The sequence below is a fragment of the Triturus cristatus genome, chromosome 3_1, assembly GCF_964204655.1.
Source record: "Triturus cristatus chromosome 3_1, aTriCri1.1, whole genome shotgun sequence".
Classification (NCBI taxonomy): domain Eukaryota; kingdom Metazoa; phylum Chordata; class Amphibia; order Caudata; family Salamandridae; genus Triturus; species Triturus cristatus.
In genome coordinates, this window is record NC_140583.1 from 824451028 (window position 1) to 824472894 (window position 21867).

The window sequence follows — 21867 nt, forward strand, 5'->3', positions numbered from 1 at the left end:
GTTCCCAGGGTGTGCTTTAATATGAACACTGAACGGCTTCACTGAAAACGAAACACGATCTCGATACGAAGAAAGACACACTGAGATTATCGGTTTCAAGGACGAGGGCAGACTATTTTTCCAAGACGACCGAAGAGAGAAAGCAACACACCACCACAGGCATACCAAATGTTAGAATATGCCGGCACAATTGCGGCTGGATAATTTACTTCTGGGACGCCAGAGAGCTCTTCCGGGGCGGAGTAGCCATCTCTTCCGGGGCAGCTCGGAATGAAGCGTTTTACTCGTAGATAGTAAAACACTCTTTCATGATTCGGCAGACAGTGAAGCAGAGACAAACAGGATTTTGATATCTTCTGACCGAAGACTTGAGGTGAGCCCGTGTTCCGTAACCCCTGCCTGATTGGGGGTGCAGGGTTGTCATTGTGTTTTTACACCACCTGTTCACTATGGCTGAAGCAGCTGCTTCTCTAAACATTAGGAACAGGCACCAGACTGATGCCACACTTTTCAAACCAAGTGTGCAGAATGAGACTACCTACATTCGAAAGTATTGCCGTTTAAATTGTGCTTTTTGATGGGCTAGCGAAGCGTATGTGAGTGTCTACAACTGGCACTCAAATTAGTGGCTTCCGACAGGTCCTAGATCCTCAAGGAACTTTCCGGTTTTTACTTAGCTAACGGGAAGGTTCTTAGGAACGATTACATTCGTTACACAAATTCAGCGCCCGCTCCTACTTTAATTTCCAACACTATTGATATATGATGGGTGAAAGACGGTGTCAAACTAAACACCCTAAAACTATTAGGGTCAGGGCATACCTGCCAACTAACAGGGACCGGTCAGATAGTATATATAAAGCACAGCGGTGCTAAAGGAATTGACGTCATAAGAAATACCTTCTCAGCTCTAGCATACCTTGACTTAAGAGCCAATCGTTGTGTTTTCCAGTATGTGCTCCTCGAGGGAGGAGTCGGTCATGTTACCTTAGTAGAGAAATGTATGTCATTATCGCTATGGGTCTTACATTGGCGCTTGACTGTGCGTGCCAGTGGCTTCAATCCACTAAAATTAAGTGGGTTTGGAACAATTCACGTGCTGTGTTTACTAAACAGTAATGTGTCGTGTATTATGAAAAAACACAACGCTGACTGTGGGGCCGTACAATGACATTTTTGTGAAAACGTGTTTTGTAGTGCAATTTGTTCCACATATTTGTAATTATGTAATTACTACTTTAAGATTGGGTTGAGTCGTCTAGAGTGCGTATCTTCCCTATTGACATGGCATTCAGATTCTAATGAACTGTGAGAAATAGCAAGCAGAATGTCTCCTCAAAATGTTACTTATTTAAAAGCCATATCTTAGTTGTTCTTTTATGGTGATCTGATGGGACTCATATGGAATAATCAGAAACTTCATAATGTTTAAAAGTGCCAAGTGTTGTAGACCTCTGTAACTCGAAACACATTTATATCCATATCGTATAATTTGATGCCAAATTAGATTTATTAATGCAGTACGAAATATGCATGTTGGATACGCTGAGGTCCAGCTGAAGTAAAGCTCATCACCCATAGAACACCATTAGGAATACAATGTTAGGGTTTGAAAACCTAAATAGTACTAGGGCATGCAAAAATAATTTCATCGCATACTGTGGTTCTAGTACAAATTATTCTGTATTGTCTGATGGAAATCTATAATAATGTCTTTTTTCTTTTTACATAGTGCTTCAAACCACACTCATGCTGTTTCTAAACACTGTAAACAGTCGTTATTGTTACCGTATATCATGGTCCTCAATTTGTCAATCTTAAAAAGATGAGTTATCTTTGTTTGTATTCAGAATGAAGACATTTGCATCACAGCAGGAACTGTTTAGCTCACTGAGTCATGTCGCCGGCACTTTGGAACAACATTCCTCATAGTATTGGGCCTTAACCATGCCCTCAGATTATTACGGCGCAGAATGTTGCCTCAGAATAGTTTGTATTAGAATTAGATCCCTAATAATTATCTACTGAATGAAGACATCTATATGATCCCTTCAACACACCATCCTTGTTACTTGGAATGCTTTGAACTATACTTTAGTCTGGCACATTTTGTGAAAGATTTGTACTAAAAAGTATTTTTTTTATTTATAATCTTGTTTTGTTTGTTGTGTAGGTTGAGATCAAACAGCTAGCCTTTGCCCAGCAAGGGTATGATGGCTATTGTTTTTTTATTCTCTAAAACACCATAGGTTTAGTAACTAATATCACTGATTTCATTAGTAACCAGACCATTCGAAAAATTACTGGTGTGACAAGGAGTTTATCAGTAGTGTTCCTGTTTTAGTGAGATTTAACTTAAAATTGGAAAGCGCCTTGAATCTCATAAGTTCTTCAAACACTTGTGGTAGTCAGTACAGGGGGTCTGTTAAGGAGAGCACTGTGTCATCGGCAAACATTTGTGCTTTAAGACATCCTTGCTTGTGGACGACCCTTGTTTACCTTGTTCTTAATTGTGTCAGCAAGTGGTTTGAGGATGAAGGTGAAGATAAGGGGTGAAAGAGGGCAGCCCTGTCTTGCGCCTCATCCTATGGAGATACCGTGCCGCTCGCCCCTATTCTGGCTGTAGGACGATAGTAACTTTTCATGGCCCAATTCAAGTAGTTGGGAGCCGAGACCTAGTTTCTGTAGTATTCCCATCATGTACATTTAATCGAGGCTATCCAACATCATTTTTGTGTTTTCTTCGTGCATTCTCTATGATGTGGAGCACTTTTTCACATTATCACAGCACTGGCTCCCTGGTGAAAAGCCCTCTTGGTCAATATCTATTATGTCAGAGAGGTAGTGGCCCAGCCTCTATACCAGAATACTCGTAAGGAGATCTGATCAATGTTTAGAAGAGAGAGATCTGAATAATGCCCATGATGTTGGTTCCTTACCTGGTTTATGTGTAAATACACAATTCTCTATCAGGAATTGAACTTAGTAAACTGCTACTATCACTATTGGGAGCAGTATGTCTTTGTTATAATAACCCTCTCACACTCTGATAGTGTCATGCTTCATCATCGGGTTCACCCTGGCTCCTAAAGGCCAGGGTGGGCTCAACCGTGTTTCATGGAACACTTAAGATAAAAGGCAGGGGGGTTAACGATTTAAAAACTACCAACAACTCCCGGTATCCCTTTAATCTGGAGCAGTGATAGCTATTAAAAATAAAAAACAGGTTGTCCCAAGGATATGATGGTCCTATGACCCTAGAATATTCTAGGGTCATAGGACCATACTGCTCCCAATAGTGGTAGTAGCAGTTTACTAAGTTCACTTCCTGATAGAAAATTGTGCCTTTACCTCTCTTATTTACTCTTGTTAGGGCAGGATACTTTTTTTGATTAATATATATTGTTTGGGAGGACGTATTTTTCCCTAGCGGCTCTACACGTACTCTTTTGTGTAGACATTACCTCTCTACCCTTCTGTGGATCCTTGCCTCGTTTTGTATACATTATGTGTAAAACCACTGCTACCTCGCACTTTGTGGGCAGGAGTTAACCTGATTCAAGATGTCATTATAAAGTCCTGTGAGTGTTGGCGCCACCTGGGTGCCGAATAGCTTTTTGAAACTCGCTGTGTAGCAATCGGGGTGTGGCAATTTTCCTGCTTTAAGTTTAGCTATAGCTGCTGGAACCTCTTCTTTCTGGATGAGATCGTCTATGGGTTGGCTCCAATCCTGGAGAACAGACTATGAGAGAGCCTAGCTAGTTATTGGGTGAACTTATGTTGGTCTGCTTGTTCTTTAGAGTATAGAGTTTGGTAGAGATTACAAAATACCTCCCACAATGTCTCGATCATCTCCGACCTTGTCTTCCTCTTTATTGTTCCCTTTATGGATCCTCTATCTAGTGACCTTAGCTTGCAACTGCACAGCTAGGATTTTCCCTGCTTTATTGTTGATTAGTAGTACAATTTCTTTCTGTTGACTAAGGCGTATTCCTCCTTGTTTAAGGATTTAAGGTAAACTCTGTTAGTACACCGCTCACCAGTTCTTATGTGATGGGGCCTGCTTATGGAGATTAACCACCTGTTTAAAGGTGGAATCTAGTTCTGTTTTTTTTTTTAATCTAGACGTCTTTGCTTGTATCTGGCAACCAATGTTATAAATATTCTCACCCTAAGAGAGTGGCAGAGGACATTTCTGAGACATCATTTTCCTTTACAAATCTGTCCATTTCCTCTTCTAGGTAGGCTCTCTTGACAGGGTAATTCAACAGGTTTTTATTGAGTCTCAAAAACATCTGTCTGTGGGAGGTTGCTGGTAGGTCAAGAGCCACTACTAGAGGGGTGTGGTCAGATAAGACAAATGACCCTAACTTAATCTCTTTCATGACATTTCTCAACATATCGCCCAGGAGGAAGTGGTCTAAGCATGCGTTTGAGTTATGTGCATAGGAATAAAAGGTGTAGTCCCTCTCCTAATCATGTAACTCCCTCCAAGCATCTCTTAGCCCTCAAATTATGATGATGATGATGTGATGATGATGCTCCTATATTGTCACTTCTGTCTACTAAGTTGTCCATCACAATGTTCAAATCCCTTCCGATTAACAGGCTCCCTTAAGCATGTTGGAAGGCTCCAGAGTTGGAGGTCTGGAGGAAGGTCTTTTGCTGTGTGTTTGGAGCATTAAGATGGACCCTTGTGCAGTACTGGCAATCTTTATTTTTTTGTAAAGGCCACCCCAGTGTCCAGCAATTGGTGTCGCAGTGTTCTGTTACTACTGCCCCTTCAAATGGTCAACTACAAAGAATGACCCATCTTGTTTTGACAGGCAAAAGTTGTGTGGAAAAATATCTGGATTTAGAGTGTATACTGTTCTTAGTCGATGCTCTTTTGAACTTGGCTACCCATGAAGTGTATGGTATAGTGTAAATGTTGGACATAACACAAGCTTGCTTTACCTATTGGGGGTTGTATGTATGATAGAAGTAATAATGCTTCATACTAGTCTGAGCTATTTTGCACGTTCGTAGCTCTGGTATACCTGTTTATAGAGCAATGTGAACAAAAGAAGCTTGGATGATGTCATCAGTGATTTCCTCAATGTAGTCCATTGAGATGTCATAAATGGTGTCATAGAACATTTCATGGGTGTTGTCACAAGCAGTGCATGGTGGACGCCCAAGTTATAGTTAGCTCTGCTAACTCTACCTTGAATTTGTTTTTTTTTGGTTTAGTTCCAAATGTTCATGTTGTCCCTGTTGAATTCACCTTACTATAATGTTACTGTAACCTTTGTTTTCGTCAGAATATATATTTTTATATATATATCTAAATAGATGGTATCCTGCATGGCTGCATCTTCAAAAAATGCTTACTGACTGTCCTATTGACAGTTTTTATAGGGCATGCACTAAGCAGTCAGAGGTTCTTGAGTCTAGCACCAGCAAACAAGTAAAATATGATTTTCATGCAAAAAGAAAAAAACGGTGAACTGGAGAAATAGGCCACATTTTGTGGAGATTAATAAAGCGTACTATTATAAAGATGAGCATCCATATGGCTTACCCTTTTTAGTTTTAAAAAGCTTCCAAAAAAGAATTGGAGCTAAAATTTCTGCTCCTAATCAATATTGTCATGCATGAGCAGTTGGCACTACTACGTAGGACTCCAGTCTACTACAGCATGTCCTAAAAAAGAAAAGTTAACTCTAAAACAAAAATTATATACAACCAGTTTCATTTGTATTTTTCTAGTTGTTTGTCTAAATTCTGTCAGATAATTTTAGCAGTCCTAGTGCCATTAGTCTGATCTGCTACCATGAAAAGGTATGACAAAGGTAGTAGAGCTGAGTTATTTATAGTGGCATGGAATCTCACAGACCACTGTAGTAGGGAAGTATTTTGCTGTAGGCTGCCTTCGCTGATAATTCTCTGGAGGAGCAGGTGGGTTTCACTGTGAGAATCCCTTTAGGTTCAGTTAGTAGGAGTTGTATGACGTTTTGTCAATTATAATTTTGCACATATTTCTAATCTTATGACCTTATGCCAATGGTTGCCTTGTGGCAAAGCTTATAATAAATGCAGTAGGCCTGAGTTGATTACATCAACAAGTTAGTAACAAGTTGGAAAACGTTGTTAAATGCTATATGTCTGATCTGTTTATCATGATAATATACACCAATATAGTGAAAAAACAGTAAGGGTGGATTGTTATTACGAAGTGTTAAAGCGTGTAGACTGATCATTTGTTCCGTGAAATCTCACAGATTACCGTACAAGGCATGGATTTTGGTGTTGGTTGCCTTCTCTGAAAAACATTGAGGGTAGAAGATTTGTATTATGATAATCATTATCTGGTATTTTTGACTGTTACCTTGTGGGAAAGCGTCTGTGTAAAGCAGTAGATCTAAACTGGTTATTTAAACAAGCCAATAACATAGGCTGGGCTGGTTTATTGAGAAAAGCTACGTCCAGTGTCATAGATCTGATGTGTGCATTATGAAAAAGTTATTGCAAAGGTAGTAAGCCACATTTAGTTTTTTGAAAAGCATATGTTACAATCCATCTGATCTTTAAGAGTGAATTGATAATTGCGTATTACAGCATGAAAGAGAGTATTTTGTCACACAAAATCTTAGTGATTACTGTAGTAAGTAAGACATTTTGTGTTGTGTTCCCCCCCTATGACGGACCCTACGGGTAGAATATTTTTACAGTGATACTTGTTAGTCCCTTTAAGAGGGGTTGTATAATACATATTTGGAATTTTACGACTGCATATCTGATGTTTGCTTTGTGGGAAAGTTTAGGCACAGCAGGACTGAGTTTATTTTTATTGGTGGCAAGCCAATGATAAAGGCTATAGGCCTGATTGGTTCATTGGAAAATGTTAAATGAGACTCCATATTTCTGATCTGTTCACTATGATAAGCTACGACAAATGCAGTAGGCCTAACTTATTTCTTATGCGAGCTTATGGTAAAGCCAATAATAGGCTTTTGAGGGTAAATTATCATTACACTCTGTTGAATCCTGTGGACAGGTGTTTTTTGGTTGCATGGAGTTTCATAGATTAATATAATAGCCAGTATGTTAGTGCTGGTTGCCCTCTGACAAGCCCTGGGAGTAGAAGATTCGCAAATGTGTGATTTTAGACTATGTCTGATTACTGCCTTTGTAATTGCATTACTGTATGCGTGATGACTTCCTTGTGGGAAAGCTGGCCTGAGTTAAGTTTTTGTGTGCCTAATGGCTCTGTAGGGTTAATTGGTTTATTTGGGGGAAAATGTGTCATGCCATGGGGAATAGATTTTTAATATGAAAATCTATGACCAAGGCAATAAGCCTGACTTATTTATTGTTAAAAGAATATTGTAATACTAATAGGCCTTTTAGGGACAAATATTCATACACTTTGGTAAAGCCTGTATACAGGTATTTTGTTTTTTTCAATCTCACAGATTACCATGGGAGGCAAGGGTTTTGGTATATTGTTATTCCCCTGACAGACCCCTATGCTAGATTTGTAGTGTGAGAATCCTTGGTTTGCCCACAAGGGTTGTATATTGCTTTGCCAACTGTAGTTTTGTACATAGTTGTCATTTTATTAATGTATGGCTGGTGGTTGCTTTGTAGCAAAACATATGCCGAATACAATAGAGTAAAGTTGATTATGACAAACCAATGAGAAAAGCTACATGTTAATTAAACAGTTATTTCAGATGTCTTGTGTGATCTGTTTATTATAAAGAGCTATGACAATAGCAGTAGTGATGATTTATTTATGGTGAAAAACATATGTTAAAGGCATATGCTTTTAAGGACAGGAGTAGGCAAGGATTTTGTTGTCTGTTACCCCCTCTGGCTAACCCTGGGGGTAGAAGATTTGTATTTGAGAATCCTTGTAAGGTCTTTTAGGAAGGATTGTATATTTTTTTGCCAACTCCATTTACATTTATATGTGTAACTTTTATTCTTAGCATTTAGCAATGTGTGCATTAAAGTACTTTTAAAGATTTGCCCTGCACAGCTCTTGCTGGCTGCAAGGCTATTGTACGACTGACGAGGGCCCCAGCATTTTTTTCTTCACAAATTAAGCACTGGCTTCAGTGCCCAAACTGGTCCACCAGTCACTTTAGTTGCGTATTTTCAATTTTATAGGTCACCTTTTTTCTTTCTTTTGTTGGCAGCACTCTGCAGCTTCCTGGACAATGCTACTGTTCATTTCATCTGCCGTTCACCGCATACCGCATGACCAGCTTCTGAACCTGGTAACCATCTTGAAGGGTATTGTCTGTAGTGTATCAATCATTTACCTTTCCAAAATGACCATCACAGTATCATTTACCTTTCTAAAATGACCATCACAGTTGGAGGCAACATTTCAGCCATCTTTGATTGTTACAACAATGAATCATTTTGCAGAATACAATTCTAAAATAGCCATTCACTGCTATGTTTAATTTTTTATTTATTCATAATTCCCAGCCCGATCTCGTCCAGTTTATGCAGTACCATTTTTCTTCTTTCTACTATTCTTCTTTTAATTCATCTTGCCTATGCTTATTGAGTTTGTGTTATATTGTGGACAGGTGATTGGATGAACCTAAGAATTAGCCGATAAGTGGTTGAATTAATTAACGATTTTAAGGCTAAATGACCGAGTTTGTGTAGATGAAGTTTTGAGTCTCTGAGCTTTCCAGTAACTGAAGAGGCTCTTTCAGTTATGAACCATGCTTATTGACATTGTCAAGGCTGATTTAACTAGGCAGAGAGGCTGATACGTTACATTTTAGTGCCAAAACCAGGAGGGAAAAGAGAACTCCTCGATCTCCAAAAATAGTACTGCCTGTTTCTGCATGTACTGAAGGAACATTTTGGTAGCGTTAGCAATAGATGTAATGCACACTTTTATCTTGGAATCACTGTATCAATAATGCAAGTCTGTAGCTCACTTTTGTTTCCAGACAGCACTCACACCAACATTAAAGTGTTTGCAACTTTGGCTCTGTCCGCTCATCTTTGACTTTAATGCATGGTGGCACTGTGGATGGTTGTAATTCTACTTTTTCTCCTCGCCAAGACCTACTTGCCTGTACAACATTGTCAGACACTACATCATTTGTGTATCTGTATAATGATTTTTATCACTACCTGGCATACCACTACATTGTCATGTTTCACATTATTTCTTTTTACATCCTCTTTTTAACACTAACCCAATTAAATTGTAAATATTACTTTGCATGCAATTATGTGAACCTCTTTCTGTACTTAATAGTTCTCTGTATTTTTAATATTTTAATGCATATCTCAGCCCAAATACATTCTTTTTTTCCAATTTAATGGCCCCTTTATATTTAATTTAATATAAAAATGTACCTGCAATTATTTAAACTCTTTCTTTAAAGTACCACTTCTCATAATATACTCTCTTGCCCTAATTTTCTCTTCAGTTTTTTTCCCCATCAATTATTTTATTGCCTCATACTATGTAATAGTCTGCATTGTAGTTGTAGAGGAGTTTTGGTCCCTATTTGGCAGTGACCATGATGTACTGATTCTAGATGTAGTGGGGTCGGTGTAATGAATTAATGGGAGAAAGAATCATAAGCAACTTGTACAATGAAAACGTTAAACAGTAGGACTTGCTGTCCTTGTTGGCAAACCTTTTCCCAGCCTCGTAGTCCATTGACTGTTGATCATGATGCTTTTAATGTGTAAGATGAGACATTTAATATATTGGATAGAACACTTAAGATTTGATATGTGGATGAAAGTGGGGTTAAGCTTGTAGAGCCATTGAGACTTCAAAATGTATATCTGATAGATCTTGTCGTTTATCATTGATGTATGAAAATGCGGCTTCTTTACTTGATTACTCTTTTGTCAGAGGTACATAATTTTCTTTTTTATAACCAAGCGTTAATGATTTTATATAAAGCATAACAGTGCATGTATCCAGGAGAAGGTCATACAGTAGAAATACAACATAGTGCATTACTATAGCCTTATAACCCGCCGTAGCAGGCTATACCGGCTGTTAAAGGCCCGCTGCATCGTTAAAGGCCCGAGCCGAAGGCGAGGGACTTTAACAAAGCAGAGGGACTTTAAAAGCCGGTATAGCCCTGCTACGAAGGGCTATAAGGCTATTAGAACATTCTGCCACTAGAGGGCAGAATGTTCTAACAAAACAAAGCCTTCAGGGAGCACGAGGGGATTCAAATCCCCTCAGGCTCCCTAAAGTCTTTGTTCACAGTCAGAGCTGTGAACAAAGACACATTGGAATGTTGGTGCTCCGGGCTTATACCAGCCATTATAAGCCCGGAGCGCTCCATTGTTTTCAATGGAGCTTCCAGCATTCCAATGTTCTAATTCCACTTAAATCCTCAGCCCAACAACCAATAGTATTCCCAACATTTTTGACTGATTATGATGTGCTTGAGTGCATCCTCTCACAATATAGATAGGTCCCTTTAGTTTTGCACACCAGTCCATTTTTGCACAGCAGTCCATTTCGGCAAGTCATTCTGTGACAGGAGGGGGGCTGCAGAGTTTTGCAATGTCTCCCTTAGTGATCATAGTGGCAATCCTGACCAGAGAGTGCTCTCCCCGGCACCCAGCCATGTCGTCCAGGACACTTAACCGCACAATGTGGAGCAAGGGCTCCAGAGGTCTCCCATGTACACTTAAATGAGTACTGAAGATTTTAGCCTGGAATTTCACAAACTCATACCATATGAAAGAAATCTCCCCCACATCAGAGCCACGAAAGCATGTGAGCGAGGGGATTTTCTTTATTCACCACAATCTGCTGGTGGTGAGGTGAGTAACATGAAAGTAATTCAAGTGAATGATCTGCAGTCACGAGAAAATGTCTAGTACGTGTGTGGCCATTTTTATATCCCTTCATTCTCCATCTCTACGAGGCCCCACCATGTTTCCCACTGTTCTTTGAATGCCCAAAATAAGTTTGAAAGGCTAATAATTATAGGGGATTTCTAGATGCAGGATATCTTCCCTTAGCCAGAGGTTCCATCAGAATTTAGGCTTCTAGTGGACTGAACCACCAGTACTTCGGACGAGGAGGTTGCTTGATACAACAAAGTGTGTTGGAGCTGTAAATATTTATAGAACTGGGACTTATGAAGCTCAAACTTCAGCTGAAGGTCTAAAAAAGATTTTATGTTATTGAACTGCCAAACATCTCCCAGTATTGAGATTTAAATCAAATTCCATTTATCAGACTCCTCAAGTCAAGTGCCGTGGTCAAGGCAACCGCCACGCCACAGTGGGGGAGGGGGTCTCCAGTTTAATCCTTCAAGCCCATCTGAGGCCAATCTCCAAGCCAGGGGCACCGCTCTGGTAGCACGTGGATTGCAAACAAGGAATGGACAATCCATATATCATCCTATCTTGGCCTACTAGGTTAATCGTAGCCTGAAACGCAGGATCTTGCCACTCCCATTGAGCCAATCATTCAACAATAAAAACTGTGATGCCCAGTAGTATAAACAGAAGCTTGTTGTACTCATACCGCAATCATATGCAGATTGTGTACGTTTGTTAACGGCTGTTTTTGGTCATATGAAAGATCGCAAGCTGGACTTCAGTTCCCTAAACTCTGTGAGAGTGTAAGTGGAAAATCTCATAAGACGTAGAGGAACCTCGGCAGCAATATCATTTAAAAAAGCGATACTCTGCCGAGGATGCTAAGCAGGAGTTTGGTTCCTGTGTGAAGAGATGGTCCCCAGTTCTGGATTTTGAAGATTCATGTCTTCCTGAGGTAGGGGCGACCGTTTCGGTAGCTACAGCGCTACTGACAATAAAACTCCAAGGCACACAGTGCCTTGCAGAAGGAGTCCCCAAGAGGACCAGAAGGAAGGAAGGAAGATCAGAACAGAAAGTTGAAAACCGGATCCCAGAAAGGAATCCCAAAAAGAACAAGCATTGGCATAGCCAATAGGTTTCGCCTTTGGGACCTTATAAGGGTTTAGCCATGCAACAGTTGCAGAACTAAATACTTATAAGGTCCCAAAAGCGAGACCTATTGGCTATGCCAAGCGGCCCTGCGGCCGCGAAAGTGATTGCGATTGCAATCACGATCAAACATCAAAGCGGCCGCGAAAGTGAAAGTAATCGCGGTAAAGCGCGACGCGCGTGCCCGCGCACATGCACTGTAGCTCTAGGCTGGCCTGGTAGCACTTTTTGGAGCCCTCTCAATAAGTCTCGCCAGACCAGCGCATACGCTGAGTCAGGCGAGACCTAAAAAGGATCTGTCTGAGATTCTGAAAAGGAGCGAAGAAACCCCAACAAGAACGATGAGTGTTGCAACTCAATTAGAGATGGAAGACTCAGCTTCTTATATATCCATAGACAGGAAGTGATGTGGTAGGAAATGCGCGGTCACCATCTTTGTTTGGGAAACAGTAATGAAAAAGATATGGAATGTTGCCATGTTATAGTGGTGAAACATAACCCTTCCTGCGGCATTCTGGGAACAAGACCGTGGCATTCTGGGAACAAAACAAACACGAAGATGGTCCCCAGGAAGAAGAATGTCTGCCAGTAAAACAAGGGAGACTGCTTTTTCTTTTTGTTTAATCTGTTTGTTAGCATTTTCTAGTATACTTGTTACAATGCAATCATATATTATACTCTAAAACGAGGGAGACTGATATCCTGGCCTCCCAGGCACCAGGTAAGAGCTCTGCGCTTCCTGCAATCCATGTGGGACACAGCATGCGGAACCCTGGTTCTGAAGTTGGAACCGCGGTGCACCCAAGATGCTGCGAGAGCAACCACGGCATGCTCGAGAAGCGGGTGTGAGCGTTGCAGGTCGAATCACAGCCTCTGACATAACAGTAGGCCTCCCCTTCTGAGTCCCTGGGTTTGTCAGGAAAGAGCCAGAAAAACTGGCGGACAAGTCCAGGAGCATGGACAGAATCTGCATCCTCCCAAGACTTGTCAGTAGGAGGATAACCCTTCCAATAAATCAGAAACCGTAAACCGGTCCCCACAGAACTGAGAATCACACATTGCCTGGACTTCGTACTCTGGGATATCGTTCACCAAAATAGTGGGAGGGTGAGAAAACACTCGTTGATGGAGGTCAGGAACGTAAGGCTTCAACTGACCGGTAAAGAAAACAGGATGCCCTTTCCAGGAATGGGTCTTTCGCAAATGGAAGGTTACAGAATTTACTTGATGAACAACCTTGAAATACCCGTAAAGGCGTGGCCTAAATTTAAGAGGCCGTTAGTAGGGGTAGGTATTTTGAGGAGAGCCAAACCGTATCATTCTCTTGATAGGAAGAAGACTGATGCCTGAGGGCATCAGTGGTATTTTTCATCTTTCTTTTAGCTTCTTGTAAATTGGAATCTACCTTTTGTCTTACTGCTTGGAAGTGTCGGATGAAAGAGGCCGCTGCTGGGGCTGAAATAGTGTCTGGTAGGATAGAAAGAAAGGCTTTAAGATGATAGCAATACAAACCGAAGAAAGGTGTGACCTTAGATGCACTGTGGACTGCGTTGTTCTTGGAGAATTCTGCAAGTGGCAAATATGTAGTCCCATCACTTTGGGTTGAATTGCAAAAGCAGCGGAGATGCTGCTCAAGACCTTGGTTTAGGCATTTGGTCTGACCGTTGGTTAGCGGATGAAACCCAGAGGACAGGGCTACCTCAATGTGAAGTGATTTTCCGAGATGTTACCAGAACCAAGATATATACTGGGGACCTCTATCGGATATAATGATCTGTGGCAAACCATGAAGACAAAAGATCTCGTATATGGAAACCTTTCCTAACCCCTTTGCAGTAGGCAATTTCTTCAAGGTGGTAAAATGAACCATTTTTGAATGATTCTACTGTCACCCTAATGACTTGGTTCCCTGCAGATGTGGGCAAAAAAGAAATAAAATCAGTGACACTGTATGTCATGGTGCTGGAGGAACGGGTAGGGGTTGAAGCAGTCCCACAAGCCTGTTGTTAAAAGTTTTGGATTATGCACAGATTGGACAGGAGGACACATACAATTCGGTGTCTTCTCGTACTGAGGCCACCAAAAGGAATGGTGGACTAATTCAAGGGTGGTCTTAAAGCCACGATGACCAGCGATGGTAGAATCTTGACAAATTTGTAGGGCCTCCACCTGCACTTTCTTAACTTTCCCTTGTAGTAGTGCTGGTCTCGTTGATAGAGTTGATCGTTCATTCTGTTCCAATCTTCATTGGTTAAAGACACCTAGCATGACTAGACCCTATCTAGAAATGATTGGGTTGTTCCAGGTATACGTTGTGGGTCTATGATGTTTTGTTGAGGGAAACTAAGGCCTTCAGGATATCATTGCAACAGAACATCTGCCAGATTTTTATGAGAACCTGATATATAGGTGATGGTAAAGTCGTATTGGCTGAAAAAGTAGGCCCATCTAGCTTGGCGGTAAAGGTTGAAGGTTGCGAAGGTATTGTAAATTCCTGTGATCTGTCTGGATTTCAAACGGTTCTCTAGTACCCATTAGGTACTGTCTCGATTCACTGCAAGCTAATTTCATAGTGAACAGTTCTCGCTCAAGAACTGAGTAGATCCTGCAGCGCGCATTGGCTGCTCGCTCTGCGAGACATATTGTGTTAAAGGAGATTTTAGAAGGGGGCTTGAAGCCCCGCCCATTACTTTCATTGGCTGGTGTCATCGTTTATGGAAAACGGTGGCCTCCGATTGGAAATAAGGCTTGTTTGTAACCGCCCTGTCTCCTTTTCGGACACCCCATCCAGACTGGATGGTTTGCTTAAAGGCTGTTGTGTATGAATTTCTTATCTATAAGGGGGTGTGTAGTGGTGGATCATGTTTCCGACAGCTTGTTCCCATTATGCGGCTGTACCCTCTGGGCGGCAACAACAGCCTGCCACCGTCACTTCAGTCTCAGCTGTGGACATGCCTTTTATCTACACAGGCGCGCGGTTTATTTTAGCATGGCACACAAATGGAAGGAGGCTGACCCGGGTGTAGGAGTAACAGTCATTCTGTCTTTACAGTGCCTCCGCTCTCACGTTTTGAAGTAGGTGGAGAGGGTTGCAATACTATATTCTTCGTTTAGTGTTTTGCATCATCGTGAGCCGCTAAACCACCGCCCCGTGCCCCCGATGTTGCAGCCTACCATGTTGAGAGGTAGAGCAAGGAAAATGTGCAGTGCCAAGAAGTGGATAAGCAGCGCCGCTGCTGCAGCATACCAAGAAGACTAACACATGACGAAGTGTGCATTTCAAGGTAATTCACTTTCATTTTAAAAAGTACAGGCAGGAACTTACTCTTGGTTTGTTTAGTGTGTTATATAATAGTCAGTAAAAACAATTTCCGTTTCTGTACGTGCTTTTACCTCGCAAAGGGCATACTCTCAGCCTCTTTCAGTTTAAACACCATTGGGACGAAATTGAGATGTTTTTAGTGCATGCTATCTTTTTATTTGTCTCTTGTGCCTAGTTGGCTTATCCGACTGCACTTTAATGTGTTTCTGTGCATGCAATGTTGCCTCCCAAAAAGCATACTCTCAGCCTCTTTCAGTTTAAATGTCTTCGGGACGAAATTGAGATGTTTTTAGTGCATGCCATCTTTTTATTTGTCTCTTGCGTGTAGTTGGGTTATCCGAGTGCACTTCAATGTGTTTTGTTTGTGGGCGCGCGTCTGAGCAGTCTGATGATAGCATGTTGTCATGTGTTTCCACCCCTAAAAACGGCAGCTTATCTAAAATGTTCTCAGATAAGGCCCATAAGTGTGACGCAGCTGTGTGTGCTGGACAGTGTCCCTCAGTAAGCAGGGTTAAACCCAGCAGCTAATCTAAGTGCTGTTGAGAGTCAAATGGTCAGAAGGTGCCAAAGTGTAGTCTTACCAAGAGACCTTTTGCACAAGTTTCTGGTGTTGGCAGATGTAAATACAACACAGGGAATGGAGTCCGGCGGAATCCTCTGTGGGAAACTAATTCACAATGAGTTCACTTTCAGCCATGTCATAGCGTGAACGCACTCTGCGGGGCCAGACTATTGTGACATGGAGAATGTACAAGTGCTGTTTAGTGTACAAGACCAGCACAACCTTCTCACCTTGAGATGTCGAGATGTAGAAGATTTATTTTTTGAAATTGATGTATAAATATCCACTACAAAACAAGAGTAGACTACATTTTAGCTGTGTAGCCCTTAGCCCCTCCCTGTTGGCATCCTTCTACATGTGCCAGTGCATAATGAGGCTGTCGAATGAGGAGGAGTGGGCTCACACCCACAGCCGTGGTGGTTGGTGATGTTCTGTCTGTGTATGCGCGCACGCAGTGGTACAAAGGCAAACATCTCAGGCTATCTACAGTGCATTACAATGCATGTCAGTGAATCCAGTTGTGTCATTTGATCCAGGGATTCTAAAGCCATCAGTGAATAAGAATTTCCAGATGCTAGTCCTGGTGTCATCCTCTGCTGCCAATCATCATATTAAATGGGTGGGCTACTACAGCGAATCTCAATCACAGCCAGTCTCACTGGTTCTCAATCCCAGAAACATCTTTAAATAGTAATTCCACGGCCAAAATCATCCAGGGAAACATCCACTGTCACATTTATTCCTAGCCACAGTAGTCCCAAATGTTCTATAAATGTCTATCACAGCCTCTGGGCTGTTTGCATTGTAAATGACAATGCCTTTTATTTATGTGTTCATTTTCAAAACAGATAAATAAAAAGCATTGTCATTTACAACACCAAGAGGTAAAAATCTCACAATTGCGAGATCTATTGCATTGCAAATGCTTGTTGTTGTTGAAGTAGAGCAGCTCCCACTGCCCTATGCGAAGCATTAGTTTCAACCATAAATGTTTTGGTAGTATCAATGTGTTGCAGAATGGGAGCATGAGTGAAGTCTGATTTTAAGGTATGAAAAGCTATTTTGGTAGCTTCAGTCCACTGGAATCCTTGTTGAAGATTTCCGTTTTTAATGTTTGAGAGAGAAAACTTGTCTGGCTGGCAAAATTGACAATAAACTGGCAATAGAAGTTTGCCAACCCCCAAAACATTGGGTTTCTTTAATAGATGAAGGTGATGGGCAATCTAATATAGTTGTTATTTCCGTCGGTCCATGGCTTTTTCCATCTTATTTATGCGATAAGAGCAAACCAAACAAGATGATGGATGGAGGGCGGAAACTTTTCAACTACTCACACCCAGTCACAGATCTGGGTTTAATCCGCTGTTCTTTTGCTCACTATGCCACCCCAGTTTGGACCCAGCTATAGTCACATCAGTCTTGATCCTTCTCCTCACGGGAACAGTCCAGCCCGAACTGCGGGCCATGTCCTCCATGGACCGTCAATAAGCACCCTAGGACCAGTTTCGGGGTTTTATCCCCTCATCAGCCAGGCTAGCCTTAGTCCAGTGGCCCAACGAACAAGGGACCCACATCCGGGCATACCCTTGGTCACTTAGGGTGAACATAGCAAGGACAACAAGATGATGGAGAGAGTGCTTTTCCTCGCTCTTCCCTGTGAGGGGACCACCATTTGGTTGCTGCTAAATACTACCCTTCAGCAGAGGTGTGGGATGGGTCCTCTTCCAGTTCATGGTAACAGTGAGATACACTATTAATACCATCAATTTCATATGCTTTCCTGAAGCTTTGTCACGTTTAGGACCAGGGTAGAGACCCAACACTCAGGTCAAGTGTGTTTTGGAGTTTACGCCCTGTGACTTGGGTAAGGACAGATATAATCCCATACCAGTAAATCTGCAGGGCCACATCATTTGAGAGGCCAGCTTCCAGTGTTCTCAATGCGGACATACAGAAGCCACCTCAGGATATATTTTATGAAGCCTCTTAGGCATAAGATAAGACCTATTCAGTTTATAGAACTGAATCAATTTAAACCAGGCATTACACAATACTTTATAAAGATGTGAGAGGATTCTTGCCCATTCCGTGTCATTTAGGGATTTGGCTAAATCTGATTCCCATTGGTCTGGTAACCTAGTAAATGTTAGTTCTAGGTGTTGGGAAAAGACTTGATAAATCCATTTAATTAGGTGTCTGGCCTCTACCATGGTGTTTATGGTCTGTAGTACCCAATGTGCAGGAGGCTGAGGCTTCCGTACATACCATCGTTCAGCATTGCATGTTTGATGTGCTAGTAAGTAATAAACTGCCCATATGGTATGCTAACTTCCTGTACTAATGTTTTAAACTTGCACAATATCCTGTCCGAGAATTGAGATCCAACGGTATCCACGGGAAACAGCCTTTACAATGCATGCCTTACAATGCATGACGTTCTAACGCGAAAGGCTTGTTGCAGGGGGTAGAAGGTGTTGGAGTTAACTCCAACACCTTCCCTACTGTTGCACACTGGAGTTTGAATAGTGAATTATACTATTCCAACTCCCAACGAAGCAAGTCGGCGTAAAAGTATGCGTTGTAACGGCATATGTTGTAACAACCTACAACCGTATCCACGCCACACACACACGCCAAGAACAAAGCTGGGTGGGGCCAAACCATAACCCTTGTAAGGGGAGTCCTACTAAAGGGATGGTGGGGGCATATAGAATGTTGTGATTTGTAAGAATAGCAATATGTGTTACGCTAGCCCTAGCTGTGTGATGCAGAGCAGGAAAAGGGCGTTTAGGCTGATTCCCGGGTATCAACTGTAGCTGCAAGAAGCTATTTGTTTAGTTCGTTCCCTGCAGACCCATCTCTGACACAGCGTGCCCAGTCAGCCAGCCTGCCTCTCACTCATTGCAGCTATGCAGCAAGGTAGTATTTTTCCATTCAAGGGAGTCCCAGGCCTCCAAAGTCAGTTAGGAGTTGTGATGTTGCATGTGACATGTGGTGTCACCCCCTCGCCCCCCCTCCAGCCCAAATCAAATATAAAATCAGGCGATCCAGATGCTTGGATAAAGAGCGAGGTAGTATCAAAGTGAGATTTACAACAAAGGTAAAAGGCGTGGTAGCATAATCATTTTGAGTAAAGATGCTTGTCCCATTTCAGATGCGGCAGGGAAGGCCAAAATACAATTTGAGCTGTGTGGCTACATTGTACCCTGCTCAAGATATCGCCCCCATCTGACCTGCAGTATGGTAGATATTTATTTCCAAGTAACCAAACGTCATGATCTCTCAACTGAGCCGACCTTCTAAAAGGGAGTCATTTGCAGAGGTATAATTGTCTTTTAACGGAAAAATGCATGATTTGAGCCAGTTAATGCTGAGGCCATAAATGTGTTAAATGTATGCCAATGTAAGGGCAATAACAGGTCTGCTGTTGCATCCCAGACATGTATCTTGAGGCCATCTTCATAAAGAGAAATCACGCTACACTTGCCTCAGAGTGGTATTCCCCAATACATGCCAAGTAGATGGAAGCTAGAGGGTTCTATAGCCATGGCAAAAACCAAAGTCCACAAAGGACTGCCCTACAAAGTGTAAAAGATTTGCAGCTATATGCGTATTTAGACACGGACATCAAACATTTCAAAAACTTTGTGACTATATTTAATGACGTGGGAGATGGATACAGATCCCATGTGGCCAAACATGTTATGCTTGTCATAGTGTCCCATATTTTGCAAGGATTTATCGAGGTATTGCACCCTGAGATGAAGCCCGTCTGATGAGGGTGGATGAAATGCGGCAATTCCAAGACAAGTCGGCAGGCCAGGATTTAATCCAAATATCATATTCTGTATTAAAAAGGAAGCGCAGACTGTTCGCGGTCACGTTGTTGGGATCTCTATTTGGCTTCTGTGTGGTTGTAATTAACATTCATCAAAAATGAATGCCATAGTGCACTCCTTCTTTCTCCAGTTTGTCCTTTTCACTTTTATTTCAACCTGTTTGCGTGCGAAGCCCGGTATCGTGAACTGACCAGTCACGTGCTAGTAAAACCACTTCAATCACTGGGGCATATTGACGTCCCAATCCAGACGCACAGCATTGATTTGTGCATAACAATAATGCCAAAGTAATTTAATTTCATCAAATTTGATTCCAAATTAATCCACTTTTTACGCATTTAATTCTTGTTAATCCGTCACATGTAGACACTTATGAATACATTATTTCCTTTAATCGCTGTAGGCATGCGTGTAGCCTTGTCCTAAATCACGGAATGTAGCATAAGTATTCCTCTTAAGATAATCTTTATCACCCAATGCATTTTGAGCCCCCCTCGGCTCTTCGTCAGGGGTTTATCTACAAATTTAAAACCTATCTGTTAGACTATACATTGACAAATTGTCAGTTAACTATTATCCAAAGATGAAACAACTGCGATTGATGTATACATACAACTTTCGTTCTCCCCCCCCCCCTTCAACTTTTTGCCCACTGAATTCAATTGAACACTGAATAAATGCTGATTCCAACTTTCCCAACTCTCTCATTTAGATTTATTTTAACTTTCTCGACTTGAACGCCCACTACTCTGTTTCCATGAATGTGAATAAACCACCTCTTCTAACCCCAAACACAAGCTCGTACCTTAAGTAAAACGTTCTAGTTCCTGCTCTCCATTCTCTCGAAAACCATACTTTGTTCATCACTGCCTCACTCCATCTAAAACACCTGTGTGGTAGTCCCACCCCCTTTTTTTAAAACTTCCAATTACTTCCCACCAACGCACCAAACTACAGGTCCCAGAATGCTTGAAGTGTAATTAACACTCCCCACATTGTAGGCGATAATTTCAATTGGCGTGGATCTAATAGTCTGGAGAACATGGTATAATATCTCTCTTTGTGAAATGTAAATAACACACTTGCAGTTATGGTTAGCATGGTCTAAACCCAAAATTAAAAAATGATCTGACCATGTGTGGGATTGAATAATACATCCAGTTTATGTGATTTAGACTGAATCAGCTATATGTTTTATAGTTTAGACACTCCCCTATTCTTCAGCAATTGTTTCTAGCAGTGGTGGTGTGGTTCCAAACTCGCCAATTGCACTAGCGTGGACTATCCAACTAATAGTTACTGATACTCAGGGAAGGGGGAATATGCATAAGAGAACACACACTGGCTTTTTGTTTGCAAATGCTTTAAATCTTTGCTCATCTACTGCCTTGTTTCATCCAGTCAGTAGTATCCGGAATCAACCACAATAATATTAGTAATCAACCAAGTGATTGGTGCTGTGGGATAGTTGTAATCTGAAAGGATAAAGTAGCAATAAATGAGGGAGTTCGCGCTCTCTAGGGATTGTGGTGAAATCACCTTATTCACCCTCTTCTTGTGCATGAATGAATGAATGAATAAAAGCTTTGTAAAGCGCAAACTTAGCCCAGGGGCATCAAGGCGCTGCGGAAAGAGATCAGGCTACAGAGATGCCCATAGGTAAGAAGGCTTACAGATTTGAGATGGTGAAAAGCCAGGTCTTCAAGGCATTACGGAACAGAAAATCGATTTCCAGAGCCGTGATTGAAAGAGGAAGGGAGTTCCAAAGTTTAGCCGCAGCCAGCGAAAAGGTCCCCCCCCCCCCCCTCCCCGCCCCCATCTGGCTTTCCTAAACCTGGGGACTATCACCAGGTTCCTGCTGGCAGATCTTAGCTGCTTAGCAGGGACATATCTCCGAAATAGTTTTTTAATGCCTTCTGAGCCCATATTGTAGAAGGCCTTGTGTACCAAGCACAGGGCTTTAAATACAATTCTCTCACCCAGCGGAAGCCAGTGCAAATTGCTGATGGTTGCCGAGACAGAGTGGTATTTGGGAAGGCCCATCACCAGCCTGGCCGCGGTGTTATGCACTAGTTGAAGTCGATGCACGAGCCCCTTATTTATTCCCTCATAAAGAGCATTACAATAGTCTAATCTAGACAACACAAGGGCCACAACTGCCTGTTTCT

General features: G+C 41.8%; 1 protein-coding gene across 5 annotated transcripts in view; it reads left to right on the forward strand.

Annotated features, from left to right (window-relative positions):
- Nucleotides 1-229: 229 nt before the first annotated feature.
- The window catches only part of CWC22 (CWC22 spliceosome associated protein), a 354656-nt gene continuing 333018 nt past the window's right edge, over nt 230-21867 (forward strand). Inside the window, exons 1-2 of one of the 5 annotated variants that reach the window (XM_085645192.1) lie at nt 243-373; nt 8187-8283. The gene's annotated coding sequence lies outside the window, so the exon portion shown is untranslated. Of the gene's footprint in view, nt 374-8186; nt 8284-21867 lie in introns of all 5 variants that reach the window. The other 4 variants (XM_085645194.1, XM_085645191.1, XM_085645196.1 and 1 more) reach the window with 4 other exon arrangements.